Below are 9,806 nucleotides of genomic sequence, written 5' to 3'. Positions count from 1 at the left end.
GATGCGTGTCCCTCTAGGAGCACTTGCAGATGACAGGCCGCTCTTCACAAACTGAAAAGGATACTACTCAATGAACGGGCAGCTGATATGTGACCATCAGCTGGGCATCATGCACGTCTGCACTCGATACTTGGGCAGTGTGCCCGACGCCTTCATCCTGGCACACTCGATAATTCCTGACATGTTTGAGACACCCCCTCCGGCTGGGGGGTTAGCTCCTGGGCGACAGGAGTTATCCACTGCAGTCAAGGCTGATAACACCTATCTGGAGGCCACAGGCTGACGCAGAGACCCGCTACAACGATACCCATACAGCAACCAGGGGTGTGATTGAGCGGTGCTTCGGCCTCCTGAAGATACAGTTCAGGTGCCTGGAGCACTCTGGAGGGCCCTCCAGGATGTTGCTGAGAGTGCCGCCCGCATCATGACGGCCTGCTGCGTCCTCCACAACATCGCACAGCATAGGAGCAATGTGCTGAAGGAGGAGGAGGAATGCCAGGCCTCGTCAGATGAGATGGACTCGAGGGAAGGGGGGATGGGCAGGACATGGAGCCCAGGCAGGCACGGCAGGCTGCAGGATGTGCATGCCTGGGCCAACGCGCATGGGACGCTCTGATCGCCTCCAGGTTTACCACCTCGGAGGGGGAGGGGGGGACCAGCCAGGGGCATGGGTACCGCATCTCACCCCCAAACACCATCCGTCCCCCTGTCCCCCACTCCCCTCCACATTTGACTCCTGCCCATGATAGCACTTTCCACCGTCCACCTGGGTGTTCCCTGCATATGAGCTGGCCATTCCATAACACAGTGTCATCGAATCCCTGGGGTGACAGTGATGGGGACAGTCGGGGGTTGGGGGCTGGGGAACCCAGGCCACCCACAACGTTCGCCCATTCTCCCCCCAACGTCTGGCCATTGCCCCCCGACCCCCCAACTGTCTGGCTAGCCCAGACCAGCCCACCCACACACACACCTGACAGAGCACCAAGACAGGTTGTAACTGTGTGAGCAGATGTTTAATGTGACAACGTATATACAGACTTGTGTCCTAGCCCATGTAACTGAACTGTGCCCGGCACCCATGCCAACTTAACTAGTATCTAACTTTCTGGCCTAACTGGCCCTAGTGCTATGTCTTGGTGATTCCCCAAACGGTACATCAGCAGTGGAGGCGGTCTGCTGTGATTCCCGCTCTGCGACCTGGGTCCCCGTTGGCGGTCTACTTCTGTGGCGCCCTGGCCTGGATGGGCCCTGCTGCTACTCAGGCATCTCAGGTGGCATGGTGCCATGCTGTTCTACCCGCTGCCCAGCAGATGCACCAGGGACAGGAGGGGAGAGTCCGAGGTTCTGTGGTGTGTGGTAAACCACTGAACATACATTACATGTATTCTGGTACACTGCCATTGTACTCCAGTTATTACGGTAAATCCCGGCCTACTGGCTCCACCCAGCAGGCTCTGTATAAAAGTATACGCTCTCCTGCACTGCCCCCATTCTTGGGTCCAGCTGCAGGAGGCTTTACATCTAGCATAATAAAGCCACAATAGTTCACCATTTGTCGCATGGTCATTGATGGTACATCAAGGTGTTCCGGCACCTCCGCTGTGGGAGTCACCGGCACGAGCCCCATCACTTCCTCCTCCTCCCTCGGGGTGCCCGCTGGCTCCTGGGAAGTGGGTGCGAGCAAAGCTTTCCCCTGAGACTCCCCCACCACCTGGCGCTGCCAGTCCCGGAGGCTGCTCTGGTCTCGACCAGTGTCTGATCGTTCGTGGCCATGGATCACAGGAAGTGGACCATCAACATCTGGGACTACGTCGCATCATCCATCGACTGTGCCACCACGTTCTGGGTTTGTATCCCATCAGCCACTGACTGCGCCAACTCTCTGGGACTGGGTCACCTCCCACTGTATCTGCACCTCGTCAGCCAGTGCCGAGGCAATGCTGCTGATGTTCCCAGCCATGGCCTGCTGTGACAGGGCCATGCTCAGGAGCGCTGTTATAATTTCCAGGTGGCTCTGGCACAGGGTTGTCTGTGAGGCGGCAACCCTGTCCCGGGCCTCGGCCAGCACCTGCGCAGAGTGCCCCAGGTCACGGACATGCTAATCCGTAGCCAAAAACATCACTCCCAATGCCTCCACTGCAGATGCCACCTGTTCAGTGGCCCAGGTGGCATGCACGGTCGGCACCACCTTTTGCTCCTCCAACTGCACCTGCAGGTGCTGGATGCTCGCCGACAACCCCTCATGTAGTCACTGGCTCTGTGACAGCTTCTCCACAATCGATGGAACTGTCTGTTCCAGAAGCTCAAACTATGTCTGGACGGCAGCTAGTCCATGGGCTCGGCTAACCCTCTGATCATCTATCCACTTTGGTGTTCCTACCTCCACCTGCTGTATCAACTGTGTAGTGCACAGTGTCCCAGGAGCCTCTTCACTAAAGTGTCCAACGAGGTGAGTGTCACTGGGATGGAGGAGCGTGTTGGAGACAGATGTGACAGGAAGTCAGTGTCATCTTCACAATCAAGCTCCGGGATGTCCTGCATTGGTGCTTGACTCAGACGAGGGCTCTGGCTGTGGCACTGGGGGAGTGTCACCAGATAGGCCCGCCCCATTTCCAGAAGGTCCTGCAAAACACAAGCAGGACACAGCGGCTGTGGGCCGGGGTGGAGTGGGGGTGGTGGGGGTGAGGGTGGTGGTGAAGGTGGTGTGGGGGTGAGGGTGGGGGTGCAGGTGAGGGTGGTGTGGGGTGAGGGTTGTGTGAGGATGGGGGTGAGGGTCATGGTGCAGGGCGGTGGGGAGAGGATGGTGTGGAGGTCAGAGTGAGTGTAGGGCTGTTTGTGGTGTGGGGATAAGGGTGGAGTGGGGGTGGTGTTGTGGGGGGGGGGGGGGGTGGTTAACACATGTGTCAGAGGGAACTGCAACTCAGCGAGGTCTCACATCCTCGCCCGTGGCTGAAATTCACCCTCGGTGACCTCCCTTTCCTCTGGGCCGCCAAACACATCCAGGGCCCTGTGCTCGGCCATGGTGAGGAGCCTCAAATCCAGCAGTCCCCTCCTGTCTTCCCTCGCTCCTGGTGGTTGTGGTGGCCTTCTCCTTTGGGGGGGGGGGGGTGGCAAACAATAAATGACAGTGTTAGACAGTCCAACACATGCAGCCTAGGGGGTGGGTAGTAGGTGATCTCAGTGGCCAGAGCACCCGGCCATGGTGGCATGTAGTGCAGGGTGGGTGTTCGACCGCCCTCGGGGTTGTTTGGGGGATAGGGTTGTGGGTGTGTGGGAGGGATGTTGGTGCCAGGGGCACAGTGCTGCCTGCTCATCCTGGCTGCCCTGAGGAGATTGTGCAGTTTTTTCCAGCATTGCTGACTGGTCCAAATGATGTTGCCCACGGCACTCACCGCCTCTGCCACCTGCACCCAGGCTCAGCGGATGGCGGTGGTTGACAGTCTCCTTCCCGGCTGGGATACAGGGTCATCCGCCTCTCCCCCACCGTGTCCCAGGAGGGTCTCCAGCTCGGCATCCGTGAATCATGGAGCCACTCGTCTTGATGCCATCTTGTTGGCTGTGATGGTGTGTGTGGGGAGTGAAGTCTGTTTATGCAGCTGCAGCTTGTCAGCCTCCTGAGTGTCAATCGCGAAACCGGTGAATCCCGCACTATTTCTCATTGGAATCGAATGTGTTCCACGTGGCGCTGGTGTTAGCCTCTCAACAGTCACTGAATCAGTCCAGATGCAGCACCAGTTTTGCTGTCGTGGAAGTCCATGAATTCTGCGCCAGCGTCTACACTCAGGAACGGAGAATTCTGCTTAGTCCTGTTCTCACGTCGCAAAACCTGACTTTGCTATTTCATCTCAACAATTGCTCTTGTCTTCGGCAAATGCTGTGTGTAACTGACATTTTCCCATGAATAATGGTGGAGAACTTTGGGTTGTCGAATGTGTTGTATTCCTGTATGTCATCAGGAATTGGCTTAGTATTTAGACAATGATCTTGGTCACAAGTTACCTTCAAGGAATGCTTCATTGTCTGAACAAACCTTTCAGCCAGCCCATTTCATAGTGGCAGGATGATGAGGAGCAGATAGGATGTGTTGGATTCCAGTCCCCTTTAGATAATTTGTGAATTCTTGTTAAATGAACTGTGGTCCATTGTTACTCGCAAGTTGCTCAGTGGAACTGAATCTTGCAAAAATCTCACTCAGTCTTTCCATTGTTCTATCCAGGAACATAGTCTTCATAATGGTGACTTCAGGCCATTCGAGTGCATGTCTACCACAGTGAAAAACATTCATACTTCGAATGGTCTGGCATAATCTATATGCCCTCTTTGCCATGGCCATTGCCATGGGTATAATGGCATGAGTAGTGGCAGGTTTAGAACCTTTGCACAAGGCAAACACATGCCCGCCTTCTCGATTTCGCTATTGAGCCCTGGCCAACTAAAATACCTTCTGGCTATCTCATTCATCCTTACGCTCCCACAAGGACCTTCATGAAGTTGGTTTCAGACACGTTTCCTTAACAATCGTGGAATGAAGACCCTCATTCTCCAGAGGAGGTAACCAGTCTGTACGGATAGTTCGAGTCTTCAGGTAACATATGGCTTCATCTCTGGTGTTACTCCCGTAGTCTTTCCATAATGTACCATGTCCATAATTTCTGACAGTAGTGGATTATTCCTGGTATACTTCTTAACTTGTCCTGTGTCTACACGAATGTTATGACTTCTTCGAATTAGAAAATCTTACCACTCAAAACTATTCATTGACGACTCATTAGGTAAAGGTAATCTAGAGAGTCCATTGGCATTCCCATGCAGATTTGATTGTATATTTTTGGGCCGAGAACTGCAATTCCTATCTCTGCATCTGGCTCACTGCTCGAGATTGAATACCAGTAATGCGGCCCAAGTATTGTTGCCAGTGGTTGATGATCCATTAGTAAAGTAAATTCCTTTCCATATATGTATGTGTAAAAACATTTGATTTTGAAAATGATGCCTTCTCTATCTGTCCATACTTCATTTCTGCTTTGCTCAAGGATCTTGATGCAAATGCTGGCTTCTCTTCACCATTGGGCATTATGTGAGAGACCACTGCTCCCACCCCATAAGGTGATGTGCGGCAATCCAGTTGCAAGGCTGACGTCAGCTCAAAGTGTGTCAGGACTATGTAAAGGCTATGTAAAGGCTATGCAATATTTATTAGATTAGGGGAAACCTTCCATAAAAGTTAAATGAGGACAAAAACGATTGAAGTTGATTTACGTTTTGAGTTGCAGGTCCCTGAGTTATGGCTTATACTTTTGAACAATTTGTCAAGTCCCTTTGCATCCACAACATGCCCCAGACGTTCAATAGAAGATTTGAAGAATTCACATTTATCCTTCCGTGCTAGTAGTCCATAATCTTCTCGTCTCTAGAGTGTATGATCTAAATTTTGAAGCTGCTCTTCTTCACTCTTTCCAGTTACTAAAATATTGTCGAAGTAGCACAGGTGCGAAGTGGCCCTGCAATATCTCCACAACCTCATCATAGGTTTTCGAACCTGTTTGTTCTGGTTGCACCAGACTTCACAGGAGGTGAATGTTTTCCTCCCCCAGTGTACTCAGAAAGTTGGGACTGCATTAAGGTAGACAGATCCCCAGGGCCAGATGGCATCTACCCCAGATCACTGAGGGAGACAAGAGATGAAATCGCTGGGCCCCCAAAATAAATCTTTGTGTCCTCGTTGGCCACAGGTGAAATCCCAGAGGATTGGAGGATAGTCAATGTAGTACCGTTATTTATGAAGGGTTGCAAGGATAATCTGAGTAATTATAGGCCACTGAGCTTGATGTCAGCGATAGCGAAATAGGATCTCTGCGCATTTGGAAGTGAATGGCCTTATTAACGACAGACAGTACGGTTTTGTATGAGGGAGCTCATGTGTCACTAATTTAATTGAATTTTTTGAGGAGGTGACAAAAATGGTAGACGAGGGAAGGGCTGTGGATGTTGTCTACATGGACTTTAATGAAGCATTTGATAAGGTCCCTCATGGCAGGCTAGTGCAAAAGATTAAATCACATGGGGTCAGGTCTACAGATCCTTAAAAGTGGAAGCACAGGTGGAAATGGTGTTAAAGAAAGCATATGGCATGCTTGCCTTCACAGGGTGGGTTATCGAATATAAAAGCTCAAAAATTATGTTACAATTTTATAGAATGTTGGTTAGGCCACATGAAATGAAATGAAAATCGATAATTGTCACAAGTAGGCTTCAAATGAAGTTACTGTGAAAAGCCCCTAGTCACCACATTCCGGCACCTGTTCAGGGAGGCTGGTACAGGAATTGAACCATGCTGCTGGCCTGCCTTGGTCTGCTTTAAAAGCCAGCTCTTTAACCCTGTGCTAAATCAGCCCCTTTTGGAGTACTGTGTCCAATTCTGGTCACCGCACTATTAGAAGGAATTTGAGGCTTTGGAGAGAGTACAGAAAAGGTTTACCAGGATGATGCCTGGTATGGAAGGTGTCGTGTTGGGTGTTCTGGTGTACAAACGATCCAACACGGCTGGAGATGGTGTAACTCAATTTTATTTACTACTTAACTTTAACAGCAAACTGCTAACTTGGGTACGTGCATTACCAGCTAATCTATGGACCCTGTCCTATTACTATATGGGTGAGGCACTCAGCACATGGTGAATGTCTGAGTGTCAGGCTCTGAGCTCGGTGCTCTGAGCTGGCTGCAGCTGAAATTCCCCGGGAACTGTAGTGTCCCCTGTTTTTATAGTGCGTGTGCTCTCATTGGTGATTGGCTGCGATGTTGTGTGTGTGTTGGTTCATCCTAATGCATGTCCATCAGTGCGTGATTGATTGCACCATGATATGCTGATCTAAATATCATGACAGAAGGTATTAGCTATGAGGAGAGATTGAATAAATGGGGATTGTTCTCCCTAGAGAGACGGAGGCTGAGGGGCGATCTGATAGAAGTTTATAAAATTATTAGTGGCATAGATAGGGTGAACAGTTGGAGGCTTTTTCCCAGGGCGGAAATGACAATTACAAGAGGGCACAAGTTCAAGGTGTGGAGGGATAGGTTCAGTGGAGATGTGCGGGGCAAGTTTATTACACAGAGGGTGGTGGTGGCCTGGAATGCACTGCCAAGTGAGGTGGTTGAGGCAGATACGTTAGCGACCTTTAAGACTTATCTGGATAGTCACAGATGGGGTACAGGAGGATACAGGCTAGGTAGGGCACGTGATTGGCACAGGCTTGGAGGGCCAAAGGGCCAGTTCCTGTGCTGTATTGTTCTTTGTTCTACAATATTTGCAGCAATCCTATTTGCTTGGACAGATTAATCAAAACTTTCAGTGTATGAGCTCCACCGCTCAATGTTCTCATCATAAGGTCCAATGGCTCAAAAGGTTCCTACCATTTTTACTGTGGAAAGGGTTAAGGGCATGTGTAAACATGATGTGCCCTCCATTGTCCGCATAAAGTTGGGACTACAATATCTGCAGCAATTCTGTTCGCTTGGACAGAAGAATCAAAACTTTATATGAGCTCCACCGCTCAGTGTTCTCATCATACAGTCCAATGGTGCCAAATGTTCTCAGCACTTTTATTGTGGAAAGGGCTTATGTAAGCACGATCTGCCACAACATTGAGAACACTATCTCACTTTTTTCAAACAAGATACCCCTGAGCTCATTTTATTTCCTTCCGAGTTTTGGAACACCCCCAGCTCTAAGCTACATTTGATGGCTACTTGGTACTCGCAGACCTCCTTGTACTATTCCAGATCTCTCCGGGCAGAGCACATGGCGAGCTTCTTTTTGATGTTGTTTCCTCCAAAATCTACATTTAAATTTTGGTTCCTTCGATGGCTGGCACTGATATTTTGCACCTCTCTATCACAAGCTTTGGTGTCGCAAAGTTTTTAGCTTCTTAATTTTTTTCCGAAGTCCGTGCACAGATCGATACTTTTTCTATTTTTTAAACTTCTCCAGGAGTCTGCCAGCGTAGTTCTGACATCCTCGTTGCCAGTTTTCTTTGTGATGTTTTTAAAGGATAGGCTAGCAGACCATAAATGTAGAAACAAACAAAGAGCTTTCTGGGAAAGGTGTTTACTCTGCAGGCTGTTAGGATAGACTACCTGTTTGCCCGTGCAAACGGCCAATGATGTCACAAATACGTCTCATGATCGGACTCTAAAAGTTACCGTGTTCCAACTCGGAACAAACAGGAATACACAACACTGTCTAAGTTAAAGTTTATGGCTCTGACCTGTTTATACATTTTCTAGTTCAATGAATGCAGAGTACAACAAAATGCTGAGCCTGCCCACTTGACAAAGAATGGGTAAAAGTTTCCTAGAACATGCCATAGTAACCACCATGCGGTCTACCCAACCTGCCTTTTTGGTTAACATTAAGTCAGGGCAGCACGGTAGCCTTGTGGATAGCATAATTGCTTCACAGCTCCAGGGTCCCAGGTTCGATTCCAGCTTGGGTCACTGTCTGTGCGGAGTCTGCACATCCTCCCCGTGTGTGCGTGGGTTTCCTCCGGGTGCTCCGGTTTCCTCCCACAGTCCAAAGATGTGCAGGTTAGGTGGATTGGCCATGATAAATTGCCCTTAGTTTCCAAAATTGCCCTTAGTGTTGGGTGGGGTTACTGGGTTATGGGGATAGGGTGGCGGTGTTGACCTTGGGTAGGGTGCTCTTTCCAAGAGCCGGTGCAGACTCGATGGGCCGAATGGCCTCCTTCTGCACTGTAAATTCTATGATTCTATGAGGGCAGACTGGTTCAAATAAACATGGATATGCTTCTTCACTTACTTTATCATGGAACTCTTGTGCATGGTGGCATGCCGGTGATGAAAGATGTAAAAGTCGTACCGATCCCAAGTAAAGGTACTGGAGATCAATAGTATGGTCAACTATGTTGAAGACTGCAGAGAGAGATGGGAGAAGGATAATGCACCATTATTACAGTCACAGAGGATGTCTTATTGTGACTTTATGGGGCAGTCTCAATGCTGTAGCATGGGAGGAAACCTAATTGTAAAAAGTCAAACATGGAATTTCAAGAATGATCAGCACACATTTGAGAAATGATAACACATTTAATGCATTATCTTCATTAGCAGAATTTTCAAATTATTAAAGGGCCCCGTGCAAATACATCGCCGATGCCTCCTGACATCAGAACAGTCAGTCTGTAGAATATGAATCTTGCATTCCAGGCACACCATAGGCCCAAAAATGCTTCCCAAGATTTTCTAGCCCTCTGAAAAAGGAAAGCTATGCCCCCTTGTTAGGGCACTAGCTACCGCGAATCAGGTAAGAATAAAAGTCCAGGCACTTTGAGAGGCCAGGGAAAAGGTAAGTTTGCATGAAAGTGGGTAGGATGGGGTGAAGGGAGAGGGTTGGGTGTTTTAGATGGTCAGGGGAAGTGTTCATGTTGGGGGGGGGGGGGGGGGGGGGGTGGGTCAGGGGAGTTGTGTGGTCAGTGGGGGGATAAGATGGGTCAGGGTGCTGGGTGGCAGTGAGGTGGGTTGGATGGTCAGTGGAGGGTCACGTGTTAATTGGGAGGGTCAGAGTAGTCAGGTTGGTGTGGGGTTGCCAGGTATTAGGCAGCAGTTGGGAGTTGGGGAGGGTTGGCAGGGGTCAGGAGGTACATGGGGAGTGGGAGGTATCTGGTGGCTGGGAGAGTGGTTGGGGAGAGTGGAGGGGTAGTCAAGCGTCAGGAAGGTAGTCGGGGATAGAGTAATCAGATGGTGCGGGGTCCTGTGGAGGATGGTTGAGAGGTCGAGTGGGTTGTCGG

The sequence above is a fragment of the Scyliorhinus torazame genome, chromosome 8, assembly GCF_047496885.1.
Source record: "Scyliorhinus torazame isolate Kashiwa2021f chromosome 8, sScyTor2.1, whole genome shotgun sequence".
NCBI lineage: Eukaryota > Metazoa > Chordata > Chondrichthyes > Carcharhiniformes > Scyliorhinidae > Scyliorhinus > Scyliorhinus torazame.
The sequence above is the reverse complement of the archived record's forward strand: the minus strand, read 5'-3'. Positions refer to the sequence as shown.